Below are 22,476 nucleotides of genomic sequence, written 5' to 3'. Positions count from 1 at the left end.
TCGATTTACATGGTTCGGAGATAACATGCTCCTACTCTATGGCTATCCGTGAGTTGGACAATCCCTATACATCGATGGATTAGCCCTCGATAAACTCCGACTATCACAAGTCTCCTTATGGGTGAAAAAACCTCATCACAACACCAACCAAGACCTCTTGGATTATAAAGAGGACTTGAGAACTTGTTGATTACTAATTAGGGTTAACCACCACTAATTTTGTCAAACCTAACCAAGTTCCAAAGCCTTAGTTATATAGGTCATGGGTTGGAAAAATTTGCCTACCAGTCGATAGGTAAGTATACCAGTAAACTGTCCTTTGTGGAAATTCAACCATTACACCTTAACGGCTCGATACCAGTCAATTGATGAATTTACCAATCGACTGCTCCACATTAGCTAAGCGAACAAAAGTATTTTGTTGACTCCCAGTCGACTCCATAGTTGACTATACTAGTCGACAGGTAAAGTCACCAGTCGATTGATAAACCCTAAACATATAATTTTACCCCAAGTACAATCTCTCAATACTCGGACTCTCAAAACTCACTTGACTCTTCTTTGCAGCCTTAATCTCTTGCCTTCAAGTCTTCTTCCTTTAACTCTCCACCCTTGGATGCATTCAAGCCCACGACTTGTCCCAATGTCATCCTTCGTGTATGTCTCAAAGTGCACCGCCCTCAGCTTGTCCTTGCTTCCTTGTCCATGATCCCTCGGATGCTCTATCCTTCACCGAACCCGAATCCATCAAGGTAAGTCATATGTGTATCCTGTAAACTTGCACAACTCAAATTCATATATCAAATATAAGGGTAATACTAACTTAAACCCTTTGCCCAAACATCAAAACTTATGGTCACACTGAACCCTCAAGATTACCTCCAATAATATCCCCCTTTTTTATATTTGGCAATATGTTTAAGTTAGGAAAAACATAATAGAAAATGCAATATGCATTGGAACCTATCACAAGACTCCCCCTACACCTAAACTCCCCATTGAGCTAGGATTTTCAACACAAGAATATTTAAGAACCTATCATAAGGCTTGCCCTACACCTAAACTCTCCATTGAGCTAGGATTGTCAACACAAGGATATTTAAGAACCTATCACAAGGCTTCCCCTACACCTAAGTTCCTCATTGAGCTAGGAATTGCTCACCGCAAAGGCATTTAAGGTTTTTCCACTTAAATATTACTTCTCCCCCTTTGTCTAGTGTTAAAAACCTTCTAATAATATCCCAATTGTTGAAACTTGATCATCCAAACTGACTCTAAACTCATGTATTTATCCCCCAAGGATCTCATACACCTATATGAGTTGTCTCGGTCAAACCCAATGCTGAAAAACAGTTTCAGACTTGTATCAGTCGACTAACCTAGACCCTAGTAGATTACCTTTATCGAAATAACTACACAGAACCATTCTGTGTTTGATAAATACTATTACTAGTCGACTGGCACCATATTTTTAGCCCAAACAACATTTCTGATCCAACTTTTAGAAATGCATTAAAAATTCCACGGGCATCTAAAAATCTCTAAATTTTGTAGAGAGGTCTGTTTTACCTGTGTCTACTTGAGAAAAATATATTTAAAAAATGTATATATCTCGAATCTCAAGTTTGACATAAAATCCAAAACTATCTAAATGATTCAATTGAACCTTGACCTAAAGTCCTAGTTTTGGCTTTCTCTTGATGTATCTATTGTTGGGGATCGGACGGCCGGCTTGAAGGGGGGTTGGATAGACGGCACCCCCAAATAAGCGCTTCCTACGTATTTGTTAGCACAGCGGAATACAAACAATACAAATACAAATACGAAAGCTAAAGACTAAGAATGAGAAAGACAAGCAAACCAATTGACACGATCGTTTAACGTGGTTCGGAGATTAGGGCTCCTACTCCACGGCTGTCCGTAAGGTGGACGATCCCGATCCTTCGGTGGATTACTCCCCGGAAAACTTCCGGCTAGCTCAAACCTCCTTGTGGGTGGAGAAACCTCACCACAACCCTCACAAGAGCTCCTTTGACGCTAGGGCACTGGTAGACTACTAATAGAGATTAACCACCTCTATTTCGTCAACTCAAACCAAGCTCCCAAGCTTTGGTTTTATAGGCCACGGGTTGGAAAACCCCGCCTACCAGTCGACTGCTAAAACATGCAGTCGATTGCCCTCTGTGGAAATTCGACCGTTACATCCCAACGGCTCGATTCCACACATTCTGTTCGCTGCCAGTCGACTGCCAAAACATGCAGTCGACTGCTACAGTACTGCTACAGTAGCGCTACAGTGCTGCTACAGTAAAACCCTAAAAACTAGGATTTTACTCCGAGTACAATCTCTCGTGCACTCGTACCCTCACCCTTATGACTCACTTGATGCTTCCTTTGCAGCTTTGACCTTTTACCTTCAAGCCTACTTCCTTTGGCTCTCGTCCCTCGGATGCATTCAAGCCCGCGGCTCGTACCCAATGCCATCCTTCGCGTATGCCTCGAAGTCGCTTCCCTCGGCCCTTGTCCTCGCTGCCTTGTCTACGGTCCCTCGGATGCTCCATCCTTCACCGGACCCGAAGCCATCAACCTGAGTCACATGTGTATCCTGCAAACCTGCACAACTCAAATACACATATCAAATACAAGGGTGAACCTAACTTAAACCCTTTGCCCAAACACCAAAACACATGGTCCCGCGGACCATTGGGATTGCTCCAACAATCTCCCCCTTTTTGGTATTTGGCAATACGTTTAAGTTAGGGAAAACATATAGCAAATAAACATGCTAAAACAAATGGACTTACGTTGCCAAGGCTACACACTTGGACTTACACCGCCGAATGGACTTACGATGCCAAGGCTACACACTTGGACTTACAACGCCGAATGGACTTACGTTGCCAAAGCTACACACTTGGCAACCGCCGAATGGACTTACGTTGCCAAGGCTACACACTTGGCAACCGCCGAATGGACTTACGATGCCAAGGCTACACACTTGGACTTACAACGCCAAATGGACTTACGTTGCCAAGGCTACACACTTGGCAACCGCCGAATGGACTTACGTTGCCAAGGCTACACACTTGGACTTACACTGCCGAATGGACTTACGATGCCAAGGCTACACACTTGGACTTACAACGCCGAATGGTCTTACGATGCCAAGGCTACACACTTGGACTTACAACGCCGAATGGACTTACGATGCCAAGGCTACACACTTGGACTTACAACGCCAAATGGACTTACGTTGCCAAAGCTACACACTTGGCAACCGCCGAAACAATGCACAGGGCTTTTTAAGAACCTATCCCAAGGCTCCCCCTACACCTAAGCTCCCATTGAGCTAGGATTTTCCACATAAGGATTTTGAAGGACCTATCCCAAGGCTCCCCCTTTACCTAAGCTCTCCATTGAGCTAGGATTTTTACAACGGGCTTTTTAAGAACCTATCCCAAGGCTCCCCCTACACAAAGGTACTTTCAGGTTTTCCTAACTAAACCTTACTTCTCCCCCTTTGCCTAACATCCAAAAAGTTCTCCAACAATATCCCAATTATTGAAAACTTGTCATCCAAATGACCCTAAACTCATGTATGTATCACCCATGGATTTCATACACCTGTATGAGTTGACTTGGTCAAAATTCAATGCTGAAAACAATTTCAGACTGGTATCAGTCGACTGCAAGAACTACCAGTCGACTGGTCGCTACTGGTCGAGCGAACAGAATGCTTCTGTTTCCAGCCAGTCGACTGCAACTTTTAGCAGTCGACTGGTTCAGTCGACTGCTAAAAGTTGCAGTCGACTGGCACAGTTTTTCAGCCTTTTTCAGCATTTCTGACCCAATTTCAGAAATGCACCAGAAATTCCACAGACCTCCAAAAATTCCCAAATTTTGTGGAGAGGTCTGTTTTACCCATTTCTACTTGGGAAAAATACATTCAAAAATGTATCTATCACCAATCCCAAGATTGACACAAAACTCAAAACTAGCTAAAAAGTTCAATTGAACCTTGACCTAAAGTCCTAGTTTTGGCTTCCTCTTGATGTATTTGCCCATACTAACCCACAATGCATCCCTAGCATTGGTTTATATGACATCTATACATCTAAAACCAATTATCATGCTATATGACCCCAATGTCATATTCTCAAGCATGAAATATAACCCAATTATGCCAAAACCCTAGGTTTGAGACTCAAGTCCGTCTCCAAACCATTTGGCACACTCCATGGCTCCTCTAGACCCCCAAGTAGAACCCACCTGAGATCCATTGGCCATGGGTCCCAAATTGACTCTTGGAGCTCCCCCTAGAGCTCTTAACATTAGTCACCTCCCTAGGTGACTCATCCACAATGGCTAGGCCGCATCGGTCCACCCCCGGTGACACTTGGCCTACAAACCTAACTTTCTTAACCTTGGACACCTTGTCCTTGGTTAATTTCTCCTTACCTTTAAATGTCTTTCCCTTGCCATTTATTGACTTCTCCTTGCTATAGTCATATGCAACCCTAGCATAAGACTTTCCCTTAGCCTTGGAGGACTCTCCCTTGCCATGATCATTTGCCACCCTAGCATATGATCTCTCCTTGGCCATGGAGGGACTAGATCGGTATCCCAAACCCGATCTATCATTGTTGGGTTTTTGACTACCCAACACCATGTTTAATCCCTTAGATCCAATAGTGAATCTCTTAAGGAATTGTTCCAAACCATCAAGCTTTGCCTTCAAAGCTTGGTTCTCCCTTTCTAGGTTCCTAAACCTAGAGTCAACATGTCCACCTTGGACATTCCTAGACCTACCCTTTCTAGGCATATGTCTCCCCTTCTTGGGATTAATGCCTTGGGTCTCCATTACCTTCTTCTCCTTAGGTAATGAGAATTTAACGTGTCTAGGTCTATCATGTATAAGTCTCCTAGGGTTATGATCTACATGTACCCTATTTCTATCATGATATTTAAAACCAAAATTTTGCATGGGCATATAATGATTAACATTATTTTTCCTAGCATGCATGGAGGAGTTTAAATTTGACTTCAATTATTGAGGATGTAGATGATGCCTCATCTTCCTTCTCCTCCTCGGATGTTGAGCATGGCTCAACTTCCGTTTGCTCCTCTTCAACTTGAGCAACTAGACCCATCTCAATGGGTTCTTCTTCCTCTTGTGTAGGTTTAGGTTCTTCTTGTAGAACCATCTTCACCTTGCTCCACAACTCATGGGCGTTCTTATACTCACCTACACCATTTATCACATGATTAGGCAAAATATCAATCAATATAGATATTACCTTTGAATTTGCCTTCGATCGTGTGGTTTGCTCTTCCGTCCAACGTCGTGGTTGGAGTCTTTTTCCTTTCTTGTCTTTTGGGACTTCAAACGGTTCTTTAACCACCATCATGGTGTCCCAATCCGTGTTGAAGAAAACCTCCATCCTCATCATCCAATACATGATATCCCCAAGGCTTCCTCCTTCAAATTTTGGAGGGACAATAAACCCGGCCATCTTGTGCTTCCTTGGCGGTTAGTCCAACGGAGAGCGTCCTCGCTCTGATACCACTTGTTGGGGATCGGACGGCCGGCTTGAAGGGGGGTTGGATAGACGGCACCCCCAAATAAGCGCTTCCTACGTATTTGTTAGCACAGCGGAATACAAACAATACAAATACAAATACGAAAGCTAAAGACTAAGAATGAGAAAGACAAGCAAACCAATTGACACGATCGTTTAACGTGGTTCGGAGATTAGGGCTCCTACTCCACGGCTGTCCGTAAGGTGGACGATCCCGATCCTTCGGTGGATTACTCCCCGGAAAACTTCCGGCTAGCTCAAACCTCCTTGTGGGTGGAGAAACCTCACCACAACCCTCACAAGAGCTCTTTTGACGCTAGGGCACAAGTAGACTACTAATAGAGATTAACCACCTCTATTTCGTCAACTCAAACCAAGCTCCCAAGCTTTGGTTTTATAGGCCACGGGTTGGAAAACCCCGCCTACCAGTCGACTGCTAAAACATGCAGTCGACTGCCCTCTGTGGAAATTCGACCGTTACATCCCAACGGCTCGATTCCACACATTCTGTTCGCTGCCAGTCGACTGCCCCAGTCGACTGCTAAAACATGCAGTCGACTGCTACAGTACTGCTACAGTAGCGCTACAGTACTGCTACAGTAAAACCCTAAAAACTAGGATTTTACTCCGAGTACAATCTCTCGTGCACTCGTACCCTCACCCTTATGACTCACTTGATGCTTCCTTTGCAGCTTTGACCTTTTACCTTCAAGCCTACTTCCTTTGGCTCTCGTCCCTCGGATGCATTCAAGCCCGCGGCTCGTACCCAATGCCATCCTTCGCGTATGCCTCGAAGTCGCTTCCCTCGGCCCTTGTCCTCGCTGCCTTGTCTACGGTCCCTCGGATGCTCCATCCTTCACCGGACCCGAAGCCATCAACCTGAGTCACATGTGTATCCTGCAAACCTGCACAACTCAAATACACATATCAAATACAAGGGTGAACCTAACTTAAACCCTTTGCCCAAACACCAAAACACATGGTCCCGCGGACCATTGGGATTGCTCCAACATCTATCCATACTAAACCTTAATGCATCCCTAGCATTAGTTTATATGGCATGTATACGTCTAAAACTAATTTGCATGCAATATGACCCCAATGTCATATTTTCATGCATGAAACACATCCCATATGTGCCAATTCCCTAGGTTTGAGACTCAAGTCCGTCTTCAAACCACTTTGGCACATTCCATGACCTATCTAGAATCTCAAGTAATACCCACTTGAGATTCATTGGCCATGGGTCTCAAATTGACGCTTTGAGCTCCCCCTAGAGCTCTTAACCTTAGCCATCTCCCTAGGTGACTCATCTATTGTGGCTAAACCACAATAATGCCCCTTAGAAGATTTCCTTATCTTCTTAACCTTGGACACCTCATCCTTGCCTTAATCATATAAAACCCTTGCATATGTCTTCTCATGGGCCTTGGATTACTCTCTCTTTCCCTTAACATATGCCACCCTAGCACATGACCTCCTTTTGGCCTTGAAGGGACTAGGTTGGTATCCCAAACCAAATCTTTTATTGTTGGGTCTTTAGCCACCAAACAATTTATCTAACCCTATAAATCTAACATTGAATCATTCTAGGGTTTTCTCTAAATTATCAAGCTTTACCTTCAAAGCTTGATTCTCCTTTTCTAGACTCCTAATTCTAGATTCTTGTTGTCCACCTTGGACATTCCTAGACCTACCCACCTTCCTAGGCATATGTCTCCTCTTCTTGGGATTTTTGCCTAGGTTCTCCATTACCTTCTCCTTAGGTAATGAGAATCTAACATGTCTAGGTTTATCATGCATAGGTACCTTAGGGTTAATTCTGAAATTTATCCTACTTCTATCATGATATCTAAAACCAAAATTTTGCATAGGTAAATAATGAAAATTATTTCTAGCATGCATGGGAATATAACAATTTGAATTACAATTCAAATTAGGGTATACTTCCCTTACCCTTGAAGCTCCCCCTCGACTTGAGTTATTCTTCTTCTCCTATTTCTTTAAATGTGCTAGCTTCTTAATCTCCCTCTTCTTAGGGCATTTTGTGTGGTATTGTCTCATTTCACCACACATGAAGTATCTAATGTGCTTCTTCTCCTTTTTCTCACTTCAACTCAATTAGATTCTAAAATAATTGAATTGAGTTTAGAAGTTACCTTTTCCTTACCCAACAGACACCTACTCTTGTAGTGTCCCATTGTTGGAACTTTCGGGCCGCAAAAATCGTTTTTTGCGTTGCGGAAATCCTGAAGTCTTACCACCGGATCCGTGTGAAGATTAAAATAAATTCATGTACTTGTTTATATTCTAGATCTACTCTAGATCTACATAGTAGAGATTTTATACCTTTGATGCGAAGCCCTTCACTTATCCCGCTCGTCCAAGGTTGCCGGATCTCGAGAGTATCAAGTTAACATTCCTCTATATGTATCCACACAAACAACGAGATGGAGAAAAGACACTAGAGTGTACTAGCACTCTTTGTGGCTCACGGCAATGGAGGAAGAGGGAAAGTAGAGAGGAAGAGATGAGGAAGAAGAAGGAGTGAATGAGCACACAATTGCATTCACTTGCAATCAAGTGGTCGACCACTTCATGGAGAGGTTATAAACCTCCATGGGATACCAAGAGTCATGGCTCTTGGTCTCCCTCATGAGGTGGCACACACATAAGCCAACCTTGATGATGTGAAACATCATCATTGGCCCACCTTATGCCAACACACAAATGATGTGGCATTGGTCAAGTCAAACTTGACCTTTCATCTTCCCTCTCAAGTCAAGTCAAACTTGACCTCTTATCTCCCATGGTTGATCAAATCTAACCATTGGTTCAAGTCAATTTGATTTAATAAATCTCTATTCATTGAATTAAATTGACTCAATGAGTCCAAGTCTAAATTAGACTCATTTAACACAGAATCAAATTGAATCTAACTCAATTAGTTTAATTTGGATTACTCTTAATCCAACTTGGTTCATCACATGAACCTAATCCTCTTGGTTCATCATATGAACCTAATCTCCATCTAATTGCCCTTTGTGTGTGACCCTATAGGTTCTTGTAATGTTGGCAATTCTCCTAAACCCATTTAGAAGCATAAGTAATGAGCGGTATCTAGCAACACATCATTACTACCTAAGTTACAAGAATATTGAGATCCAACATCATCTTGTGACTACTAATTGTGACCCTCACAATATATGATAATGTCCTTCTATCCTTGGCATCTAGATTGATCAAATGAGACATAGAACATGTCATCCTCTAATCAATCTATATCTTGAACTCCAAGTAGACTCACTTTAATCAAATGAGTTCAATATCTCATATTGACTCATTTGGGCATGGCCATGCACTTAGTGGTCTCACTCTATCAAGAATGATGATGTCACTCCCATCATATAGGAGGGATAGATCCCATCTACATCACTCACATCCCTTCGCATAATTTTTTACATACCCAGTAATCGCCTTTATAGTCCACCCAGTTACGGGTGACGTTTGACGAAGTCAAAGTATGTAATTCCTTATGTAGGGAACCGTGGTGACTTCAGGTCCAAGGACTAATAGTCATATTAATAGTCACACGAGAAAGTATATGACACTCATATAATGATCCATGATACTTTCTCATGGCGGGTCATTCAGTATACATTCTCTAATGCATACCCATGTGTCAACTTGATATCTCTATATCCATGACTTGTGAGATCAAGTCATCGAGTTGACGTACATGCTAGTCTCATCGTATTAATATTGTCCCTGAATGTTAATACTTGACTAGGAATGATTAAGAGTAGTGTTCTCTATATCATCTCACCATCGACTCAACCAATCGATTGATATAGATAAGAACCTTCTACTTAAGGACGCTATTATACTTAGTTATTTGACACCAATACAAGTAAATATAATAACCATAAAGAAATGCCTTTATTAATATATAGGAATATGATACATTGAGTCCATACTACAATCATCATATGATTGGCTCTAGGGCTCTAACTAACAATCTTCCACTAGCACTAGTGCCAATCAGTGTAGGCTCTATGTTCCAATGACCTAGTGTGACCATCATGCTTTCTCTGTGCCAAAGCCTTGGTCAAGGGATCAGCTATGTTAGCCTCTTTAGGTACTCTACAAAACTTCACATCTCCTCAATCGATGATCTCTCGGATGAGATGGAAGCGCCGTAGTATGTGTTTGGTCCGCTGGTGTGAGTGAGGTTCCTTAGCCTATGCAATTGCTCCATTGTTGTCACAATAGAGCTCTATAGGATCGGCTATGCTAGGAACCACTCCAAGCTCAGTAATGAACTTGAGGATCCAAACTGCCTCCTTTGCTGCTTCTGATGCAGAATCAACAACTGTGTCCTGCTTCGAACTCTTCCAGCTCACAACACCATCATTCAAGCAAAACACGAACCCAGACTGCGATCTATAGTCAACCTGGTCAGTTTGGAAGCTGGCATCAGTGTAACCCTTTATAGGTAGCTCTTCATCGCCTCCATATATCAAGAAATATTCTTTAGTCCTTCTCAAATACGTAAGAATATTCTTGACCGTTATCTAGTGACCTTCACCTGGATCTGACTGGTACCTGCTCATCATGCTCAAAGCATATGAAACATCAGGACGAGTACATAACATAGCGTACATGATAGATCCTATGGCTAAAGCATAAGGGATCTTATCCATGCGGTCTCTCTCCTCTCTAGAAGAGGGACCTTGAGTCTTCGAAAGACTCATACCATGTGACATTGGCAGAAATCCTTTCTTGGAATTCTACATGGAAAATCGTAGTAATACCTTGTCAATATATGTACTCTAACTTAGGCCAAGAAATCTCTTAGATCTATCTCTATAGATCTTTATGCCTAGAATACAGGCTGCTTCACCTAAGTTCTTCATTGAGAAACAATTCTCCAGCCAAGTCTTGACAGACTGCAGCAAAGGAATGTCATTCCCAATGAGTAGTATGTCATCCACATACAATACAAGGAAGACAACTGTGTTCTCAACAACCTTCTTGTAGACATAGGGTTCATCTTCATTCTTGATGAAACCAAACTGTTTGATCGCATCATTGAATCGAAGATTCCAGCTCCGAGAAGCTTGCTTTAGCCCATAAATGGACTTATGCAGCTTGCATACTCTACCAGTATGCTGTGTATCTACAAAACCCTCAAGTTGTGTCATGTACACATCCTCGAGCAAGTTTCCATTCAGAAACGCAGTTTTGGCATCCATTTGCCAGATCTCATAATCGTGGTATGCTGCAATAGCAAGCATGATCCGAATAGACTTAAACATCGCTACTAGAGAAAAGGTTTCATCATAGTCAATACCATGAATTTGTTTGAAACCTTTAGCTACCAGACGACCCTTATATATAAGTCCTTCCATGTCAGTCTTTCTCTTAAAGACCCACTTACACCCAATGGGTTTGACCCCTTCAGGTGGATCAACCAAAGTCCATACTTGGTTGGTGTACATGGATTGCATCTCGGATCTCATGGCCTCTAGCCACTTCTCAGAATCTGGTCTCATCACAGCCTCCTGATAGGAGGTAGGCTCATTCTCAACGAGCATAACGCCATCATGGTCAGACAAGAGAAATGAGTATCTCTCAGGCTGACGACGTATCCTATCAGACTTGCAAAGATGTATTTCTACTTGAACTGGTTGTTGTTCCTCAACTCCTTGTGGAACAATCTCATCATCCACAACACTTTGTGGTTCCAATTCAACTTCCATCAAGACTTCAGTGCTATGGTCCATATCTTGAACTTCTTCAAGATTGAACGTACTCCCACTAGTTTTTCTAAAAACAAAGTCTCTTTCTAGAAATACCCCAGTCTTAGCCACAACTACTTTGTGTTGACTGGGAATGTAGAAGTAATATCCCTTCGTTTCCTTGGGATATCTTATGAAATATCACTTATTGGATTTGGGTCCTAGTTTGTCCGAGACTTGACGTCGAACGTAAGCCTCACAACCCCAAATCCTCATAAAAGACACCGGGGCATCTCTCCTAGTCCATATCTTATATGGTGTCTTTATCACAGCCTTAGATGGAACACGGTTAAGTATGAAGGCTGCTGTGTCTAGAGCATAGCCCCAAAGAGGTATAGGAAGATATATGTGACTCATCATAGATCGCACCATATCTAATAGGGTATGATTCCTCCTTTCGGATACACCATTCCACTGTGATGTTCCAGGAGGAGTGAGTTGGGATAGAATCCCACACTCAGCTAGATAGTCATGAAACTCATGGCTAAGGTATTCACCACCTTGATCTGATCGAAGTATCTTAATACTCTTGCCAAGCTGGTTTTGTTCTTCATTCTTGAATGCTTTGAACTTTTCAAAGGATTCTGACTTATGTTTCATCAAATACACATAACCATATCTACTGAAGTCATCAATAAATGTAATTAAGTACCTATAACCACCTCTGGCAGCGACATTAAAAGGGCTACATACATCACTATATATAAGTCCTAACAAGTCAGTCGCTCTTTCGCTGTGACCACTAAAGGGAGTCTTGGTCATCTTGCCCAGTAGGCATGACTCACATGTCTCATATGATTCAAAATCAAATGAGTCTATCAAACCATATTTATGGAGCTGGGATAAGCGTTTTGTCATTTATATGACTTAAGCGACAATGCCAGAGATACGTTTGGTTCATTTCATTTGATTTGAACCTTTTGGTATTTATGTTATAGATGGGGTTCTGTAAGTCTAGAATATAGAGTCCGTTCATCAGAGGTGCACTACAATAGAACATATCGTTTAAATAGATGGAACAACATTTGTTCTTTATGATAAACGAAAAGCCTTTCTTGTCCAAACAAGAAACTGAAATTATGTTCTTAGTAAGAGCAGACACATAACAACATTCATCTAATTCTAGTACAAGCCCAGAGGGCAGAGATAGAAAGTAAGTCCCTATAGCAACAGCAGCAACCCGTGCTCCATTGCCTACTCGTAGGTCCATCTCGCCCTTCGTCAATGCCATGCTATTTCTCAACGCCTGCACATTAGTACAAATGTGAGAAGCACATCCGGTATCTAATACCCATGATGAAGAAATAGAGAGATTAACTTCTATAACATATATACCTGACGTAGAAGTCTCACTTATCTTCTTCTTAAGATCTTCCAGGTAAACTTTGTAGTTCCTCTTCCAGTGCCCGGTCTGACCGCAGTGGAAGCAAGTAGCATCCTTGGCAACCCCTCCTTTGAGTTTCAGTGCCTTGCCTTTGCCCTTGGCTTGGGACTTTCCTTTGCCTTTAGGCTTGCCCTTGCCCTTATGCTTTTGTACCATCAAAATGGAATTGGGCTTAACCTTCTTAAGGTTGAGCTCAACAGTTCTCAACATGCTAAGCAGCTCGGGTAGTGGCTTATCAATTTCGTTCATGTTGTAGTTCATGACAAATTGACTGTAGCTCTCTGGCAAGGATTGCAAGATCAAGTCAGTGGCCAACTCTTGGCCAAGTGGGAATCCCAACCTCTGTAGGTTTTCTATGTACCCAATCATCTTGAGCACATATGGTCCTACGGGAGTCCCATCTTACATCTTGCACTGAAACAGTGCCTTGGAGATCTCGAATCTCTCGTGTCTCGCTTGTCCTTGATATAGTTGACGAAGATGTTCAACCATATCATAAGCACCCATCAACTCGTGTTGCTTCTGAAGCTCAGAGTTCATGGTTGTGAGCATGAGGCATGACACATCTAATGCGTCATCTTGATGCTTCTTATAAGTATCTCGGTCAGCTCGCATGGCAGTGGCAGGAGGTGCCTCGGGAATGGGCTGCTCAGGACGTACAATTTTCGTTCTTGTGTGAGAACGATTCTCAGATTCCTGTACCAGTCCAGGAAATTAGCTCCATTAAGCTTGTCCTTATCAAGGACAGAATGCAGAGAGAAGGTGTTCGTGTTTGTCGACATGGCAATCTACAACAGAAAAATACAGAAAATAAATATCATATTCCACTAATCATTTAATTAGGCCTTTAATTAAATGATGCTCCTATTGAATTATAGAATTTTTGTAGAATCAAGTCATGGATGTGGTCAAACCACACTTACTAGATTCTAACTGATTAGCTATAATTCTTGCGGGACAAGATCCACATCATACTACACCTTGAGTTAGCTTTAGCTAAATCGCCCAAGACTTAGTATGTTCGGTAGATAACTAATTATCAATTACATCTCTATGCAACTCTTGTTTATAGGATCAAAAATCTCATTTACATTAAAACTTGAGTTAGCTTTGGCTAAATCGCCCAAGATTTAGTATAAATGTGATTTTTATCCAATCGTCCAACCGTTGGAAAATGCCTATAGTTATACCCGATCCAATTGAGTTAACTAGTTATACTCAATCTAATTGAGTTTGAACTCACCCAAGCCTTGATAGGCGGGACCAAGATTGTCCCTCCACACCCTACCAAGATAATATACGTTGCTCTTCTTGATAGATTCAACAAGAAAAAATGGTCAAGGTAGTGATGGGTATCAAGACTTGGTAGGCATTTCGAGTTGACTCGATTAAGATCTAATCTAATCGTGGATTCGCATCTTATACGTATCATGGCACTAATTAATTACTCTACATTATCATGAATCACATACACAAGCAATTAATTAAATTTTGATTAGGTCATGACCCTACTACGATCTTCTCAAGCCAATGAGAAGATCGGACGGTCAACCTAGGGTCAACAGCTTCTTCAAGCTCCTCCCTTTGACCACCATGTGTTGCTCTCACCCTCCTCGTCATTCCTTCTCGAGTGGACCTTCCACCGCTCCATTTTTTGTACATTACAGATATGAAACTTGAGTTACTTTCGAGTCTAAAAATCTATTTACAATAGGAAATAAAAATGAGGGAGGTACGACACGCAGGTCGCATAATATATATACAAAACGCACATCACACAAAATGGCGCGCAATCCATATTTTGAATTACAACACAGAATTGCCAATCATATTGGGTCTTTTGGGCCATGACCATCACAAAATCATACATAATTCTAAATTATGTATTATATATAAATTTCTGTAATTTTACTACTGTTTTTACAATTTTATGAGTTACAATTTCCCGGCGGTCCCGTTTAGCGATTTTCGAGCGCGATCGCGGGACAATGCCCCTTACGGGGTTAGGGGCAGCGCTCCTTCTCGTGAAATGAGTCTCATGAGTGTCCTAATATGATCTTACAGCGCCTTAAGCCACTGTCCCAAAATAATTTGGGCGGGATCTAGCCGTTTCGAAAAGTTTTTCTCAGTAGTCGAAGCCTACAAGTGTCCTAGCACATGTTGCTTCGCCTCTACGAGAAAAATACCCATAAAATCTATAAAAATACTAAAGTTACAGAAACTTACAGATCTGATATTTTTCATAAAAATACAAACGAAACATGTACACGCTTCGCACGTGGCTCTGATACCACTATTGGAACTTTCGGGCCTCAAAAACTGCTTTTTGCGTTGCGGAAACCCCGAAGTCTTGCCACCGGATCCGTGCGAAGATTAAAATAAATTCATGTACTTGTTTCTATTCTAGATCTACTCTAGATCTACATGGTAGAGATTTTATACCTTTGATGCGAAGCCCTTCGCTTATCCCGCTCGTCCAAGGTTGCCGGATCTCGAGAGTGTCAAGTGAACACTCCTCTATATGTATCCACACGAACAACGAGATGGAGAAAAGACACTCGAGTGTGCTAGCACTCTTTGTGGCTCACGGAAATGGAGGAAGAGGGCGAGTAGAGATGAAGAGATGAGGAAGAAGAAGGAGTGAATGAGCACGCAATTGCATTCACTTGCAATCAAGTGGCCGACCACTTCATGGAGAGGTTATAAACCTCCATGGGATACCAAGAGTCATGGCTCTTGGTCTCCCTCATGAGGTGGCACACACATAAGCCAACCTTGATGATGTGGAACATCATCATTGGCCCACCTTATGCCAACACACAAATGATGTGGCATTGGTCAAGTCAAACTTGACCTTTCATCTTCCCTCTCAAGTCAAGTCAAACTTGACCTCTTATCTCCCATGGTTGATCAAATCTAACCATTGGTTCAAGTCAATTTGATTTAATGAATCTCTATTCATTGAATTAAATTGACTCAATGAGTCCAAGTCTAAATTAGACTCATTTAACACATGAATCAAATTGAGTCTAACTCAATTAGTTTAATTTGGATTACTCTTAATCCAACTTGGTTCATCACATGAACCTAATCCTCTTGGTTCATCATATGAACCTAATCTCCATCTAATTTCCCTTTGTGTATGACCCTATAGGTTCTTGTAACGTTGGCAATGCTCCTAAACCCATTTAGAAGCATAAGTAATGAGAGATATCTAGCAACATATCATTACTACCCAAGTTACAAGAATGTTGAGATCCAACATCACCTTATGACTACTAATTGTGACCCTCACAATATATGATAATGTCCTTCTATCTTTGGCATCTAGATTGATCAAATGAGGCATAGAACCTGTCATCCTCTAATCAATCTATATCTTGAACTCCAAGTAGACTCACTCTAATCAAATGAGTTCAATATCTCATATTGACTCATTTGGGCATGGCCATGCACTTAGTGGTCTCACTCTATCAAGAATGATGATGTCACTCCAGTCATATAGGAGGGATAGATCCCATCTACATCACTCACATCCCTCCGCATAATTTGTTACATACCCAGTAATCGCCTTTATAGTTCACCCAGTTACGGGTGACGTTTGACGAAGCCAAAGTATGTAACTCCTAATGTAGGGAACCATGGTGACTTCAGGTCCAAGGACTGATAGTCATACTAATAGTCACACGAGAAAGTATATGACACTCATATAACGATCCATGATACTTTCTCATGGCGGGTCATTCAGTATACATTCTCCAATGCATACTCATTTGTCAACTTGATATCTCTATATCCATGACTTGTGAGATCAAGTCATCGAGTTGACGTACATGCTAGTCTTATCGCATTAATATTGTCCCTGAATGTTAATACTTGACTAGTAATGATTAAGAGTAGTGTTCTCTATATCATCTCACTATCGATTCAACCAATCGATTGATATAGATAAGAACCTTCTACTCAAGGATGCTATTATACTTAGTTATTTGGCACCAATACAAGTAAGTATAATAACCATAAAGAAATGTCTTTATTAATATATAGGAATATGATACATCGAGTCCATACAATAATCATCATATGATTGGCTATAGGGCTCTAACTAACACCCGTTTCACCACATTCAAAACACTTGATGTGGGCTTTCCCGCTGTTCTCAGTAAATGAGGTTGAGGGTTGAGCTTCCAAGACCTCCACTATCTTGGGTTACTCTTTTTCTTCTTCCCTCAAAGATGTGGACATTCCACTTCCTTCTCCTTTTTGGATGTAGAGCATGTGTCCACATCCGTTTAGTTCTTCTCCACTTCTTGGACCAATGAGCTCATTTCCTTGGGCTCCTCCACTTCTTGTGTTTGTGAGGTGTTCATATGAAGTGCAATTACATTTTTTTTCCAAAGGTCACTTGCATCCTTATATTCACCTACACTAGAAAACACATTATGAGGCAAAAAATTTATGAAAATTTTGATTATCTCCTTGTTTGCCTCCAATTATTGTCTTTTCTCCTCACTCCAATATCTTGGTCAGAGACACTTTCTTTTCTTATCTGTTGGAGCTTCGAAAGGTACCTCCAATGCAATTGTATAATCCCAATCCATTTAGAACCATGTCTCCAATCATATCCTCCAATAGTTGAATTTTTCTTGCTCGTATAGAGGTGAGATTCAGATATCCACTCCTAGTGCTCCCTCCGACTCCATTTCTTCCTCTAGCACTTGCTCCTTCCAGTGGTTAGTCCTTTAAGAGCACTCTTTGTTCTGATACCAATTGTTGGGGATTCGTTGCCAGCTAGAAGGGGTTGAATAGCTTATTACCCCAAATCACTTTCCTACGCATTCATTTGCAATCGGAATACAAAGAATACAAATTAAATATGAATACAAAAGCTAAAGACAAGAAAAGAAACGCAAACTACTACATGTTGGAACCCCAAGGTTATTTTTAGTGTAATCAACCAAGTTAGGTTAGGTCCTGTTATATTCTGATCCCTATGTCTAAGTGTGCAGGAGCTTAGGAGCACAGGAAGTCGAGCGGAAGACGCGGCTAGCGAGAAGGACAATACGGGAGAGAGCCAATGGGCTAAGTGCGTCTAAGTGATGAGATGCTGTGGAAAAGTACACCGGTGGACGAGAAGGGCGTGCACAATGTTCGAGGGACAAGAAGCCAGAGCGGAAGCCTACTCGAGGAGAAGGTCGAAATTAGGTTCGGGTGAGCCTTATTTCGGTTGGCCAAAATCACCCAGGCGAACGGAGCAGCGGAAGAGCTAGAGTGGAGCTATGGAGCTGCTAGAGGCGCCTTCAACAGGAGTTGAAGGTGCCTCCATGACCTTCAAGAAGAAGGCGTCTTCAATGGCTGAAGGTGCCTTCAACCAGCCATGGAAGGCGCCTTCCATGGCCATGGAAGGCGCTTTCAACTAGGCAATTTAGTCATTGGCGGAAGGGATAAAGTTTTATCCTTTGCCTCGCTGGAGACGCCTTCCACCCCTATGGAAGGCACCTCCAGCCTGCGAATAAGACTTTCCAAGGGCTATAAAAAACCCCTGAACCTAGGAAATAGACAACAACTTGTGTATTGATTTCCTAGCAATAGTCTGAGCTGTTAACGAGTGTAAGAGGCTTCTCCGCCTTCGCCGAAGGAGATTCTTAAGAGCTTTCATTTCTCTTGGATTAACAACCATCTAGGTTGTAACCAAGTAAACTCTAGTGCCTCTTTTCTTTAGTTTCTTATTTTTAAATTTTATTTTTATGCTATTGCTGCTAACTTGAGTTGAAAGATCGAGAAAGGTATTTTAGTATTTCAAGCAACTCAACCCTCTCCAGCCGGCCGACCTGGACCAACACTACATGTCTATTTATGTGGTTCAGAAATAACTTGCTCCTATTCCACGGTTGTCCATGAGATGGATGATCCCTATTCGTCGGTGGATTAGACTCTGGCAAACTCCTGCTACCTCAAATTTCCTTGTGGGTAGAGAAACCTCACCACAACACCAACCAAGACTTCTTGGATTACTAAGAGCACTTTAGAACTTGTTGACTACTAATTAGGGTTAACTACCACTAATTTTGTCAAACCTAACCAAGCTCTAAAGCTATGGTTATATAGGCCACAGGTTGGAAAACTTGCCTACCAGTGGACTGGTAAGTATACCATTCCACTGCCCTCTATAGAAATTCAGTCGTTACACCTCAATGGCTCGATACCAGTCGACTGCTCTACATAGGCTGAGTGAATAGAAGTATTCTATTTGCTCCCAGTCAACTGCACCAGTCGACTGGTAAACCATAAACCTGGGGTTTAACCCCGAGTACAATATCTTAGCACTCGGAACCTCACAACTCACTTGACTCTTCTTTGCAGCCTTAACCTCTTGCCTTCAAGTCTTCTTCCTTTGGCTTTAGTCCCTCGGATATATTCAAGCCTGTGGCTTGTCCCAATGTCTTCCTTCGCGTATGCCTCGAAGTGTCCTTCCCTTGACTTGTCCTTGCAGCTTTGTCCACGATCCCTCGAATGCTCCATCCTTTACCGGACCAGAAGTTATCAAGCTAGGTCATATGTATATCCTGTAAACCTACATAACTCAAATACACATATCAAATACAAAGGTAAACCTAACTTAAATCCTTTACCTAAACATCAAAACTCATGGTCACACCAGACCCTCAAGATTGCCTCCAACACAGTTTTTTGTTCACCTTTAACAGAAGGCTCCACAGTCTTGAGCATATTAATCATCTCGGGGATGGTCGATTATAAATTGTTCATCTGATAATTCATCACAAATTATAAATGACTTTTTGGTAAACTATGTAGAATTAAGTCACTACTTAACTCATGATCTATCGTAAAGTCAAGTGATGTTAAACACTCTATGTAATCATTCATCTTTAGTACAAATTGTACTACAAATGAACCCCTCCTGTATCTTTGAGCAAAAGAGAAGTTGAAGACTTCGAACCTTTCAGATCTAGCTTGCTCATTAAATATCTCATGAAGATGATAGAGAATATCAGAATCATCTAAATGCTCATGTTGTTTCTATAGTTTAGGAGTCATAGCAACTATCATGATGCAACTTGTAAGTATAGAATCATCCTTATGTTTCTAATGGGCCAACAATTGGTCCGTAGTTGCATCGACATCAAGACTTATGGGAAGAGACTCATCAAGGACATAAGCTAGCTTCTGAATTTTGAGAACAATTCTCAAACTTTGAAACCAGTCCAAGAAGTTCGGTCGAGTTAGTTTGTTTGAATCCAAAATCGAATGTAGACTAACAGAAGTCATAATTAAATGATTAACCTAAAAATATAAAAATGAGAATGTATTAGAGACATGATTTTATTTATGTAAACAATTTACATTTAATAAAAGTCCACTTATTTATCGAATTCAAATACCCTTATTTTGAATTCAGGAGATAGTAGGTTTTAACCAAGTGGGTTGATATCCACCATAGATAGGAACAATCTTGACTTTGGCTAACAAGCTATTCTTAGCTATAACAGTAGGTAACAAGTTTACCGATTGTATATCACATTATGCTAGTAACTAATTGATTTTCGCATAAATATTGGGTTGTTAACACATTAACAAGTATACATCAAATGCATATTGTCCAACTTCACCACTATCCACATTGATCATGGCATTGGCACAACAAGTCAATGCTACAAGTTTAAAATCAACCCATTAATCATGAGATTGCATCTCCATAGTTTGAACATATTTAATTTCAAGTTGAGCTTGACTTTGACCAACAATTCAAACAAGAACTTAAACTCTGGTTCTTATCATATTAACGGAAGGTGTATGTTTTAATATTGTGTAAAGGATTTGATCTCATCTACATTATGCAAATATTCTATCAACATAACATTATACGCATGACATAAATGATGATATGATATATCACACGCATGACATAGATGATGACATGACACATCGCACACATGACATAGCATGACACATTACACATACGGCAATATCTAATCACATTGCACACATGGCAAAATCTAATCATGTTATAATTAATGCATCTACATGGCATACAATATGGTATGAATATGTCATAAATTTAAATATGTTATAAATATGATTTTAATAAATTAAGATTTATCTAATAAAATTAGGAAATCAATTTCTAAATTTAATTAGCATATCCTATCTAGAATCTTTCTATCAATCAAGAATCTTTAATTATTTTATAAATAATTTTTCAAATTAATTCCTAACAATTTAAGAAATAAATAATTAATATTTCATAATTTATTGTAGAATAATTCAAATCTAAATTTTTTATAATTTTCTAAATTTTTCAATTTAGTATTTCCTAACTATTTAGGAAACTTTCTAAAAATAGAATATTTTAATAAATTCTAAAATTCTAGAAAACATAATTTTTTTAATTTAATTCAGAATATTTTAAATTTAGATTTTTAAAGAATTTCAGAATCTTTCTAAATTTTATATTACCTAACAAATTAGGAAATTTTTCAAAAATATAATATTTTTTAAAATTTTAAAAAATTTTAGAAAAAAATATTTCTAAATTTAATTTTCTAAAATTATTTCAGAAATTTTTCAAAAGTGAAATTTCCTAACAATTTTAGGAAACTTCTAAAAAGAAAAAATTCTTAATAATTCTAGAAAATCTCAAAAGTTAATTGTAATACTAATTACGAACCGTAAAATAATTTTACAATCAATACCGTTGTTGGGATATGCCTAATGCGGTTTATGCTAAAAACACGTTTTGTAAATATGCACAGCGAAAGACTTAAAGAAAAATAAAATAATTTATTACATCACACACACCACACGCATGCAAGATACAATTACACAGATAAGATAATAAAATAAAACAAAATTGAATAACAATTATTTTTGGTATACCTTATGGATGACCTATAACAAGCAGGGCATCAACCTTTTACGATGTTATCGAATCTCATCTCTATTTGTATCCACACTGAGCTCTTCAAGACAACTCCAAGAGAACAAGCTTCATCTTCAAAAGGTACTAGCCACGAGTGAAGGAGAAGGATCAAGAAGAGAAAGAAGAAGCAAAAGGAAGATCTTCTTCCTTTAAGTGGCTCACGACAACAAGAGGAGACTCTCTTGTTATGGTCAGCAGCAAGAGAGAGGGAGAGGGAAAGAGAAGTATTGGGTTTAGGTTTCCAAAACTTAATCAAGTCAATAATGAATTGTGTATTAATTCTCTCTTGACCATATCAATATATAATTTTCTTTAATGAGTTAGATTAGAAAGCCCAAATCCAACCAATTATGCCTTAACCAAAAATTAGTCAATTAATCTCTTAGTTTGGTTCACAATTAAATCAAGTTGGTTCATGGTTAAACTAAATTGGTTCATGACTAAACAAAATAGGGTCCAACTCTTTCATAAGAGATGTGGCTCATCCGTGCTTACATTCTGATAAATATTTTCATATTTATCTTATGTATGGTTTAACCAAATATTTATCTCTTAATCTGAGAATCATATTCTCTAACTTGTTTTATGTCTTTTAGAGACTCGTAGTGCGTGTGTCCCAATAGGTTCTTGATTTATCCTGTTCATCCATAATTAACTACTTAATTATGAAATGATTATGAGTGACACCTAGTAGTACATCATAATCTCCAATTAACCAAAAAATCACAGTTGATCTCTGAACTAATTCTAAAAACTTTAGCAAGTACAGTG

The sequence above is a fragment of the Zingiber officinale genome, chromosome 7B (genome assembly GCF_018446385.1).
Source record: "Zingiber officinale cultivar Zhangliang chromosome 7B, Zo_v1.1, whole genome shotgun sequence".
Lineage (NCBI taxonomy): Eukaryota > Viridiplantae > Streptophyta > Magnoliopsida > Zingiberales > Zingiberaceae > Zingiber > Zingiber officinale.
The sequence above is the reverse complement of the archived record's forward strand: the minus strand, read 5'-3'. Positions refer to the sequence as shown.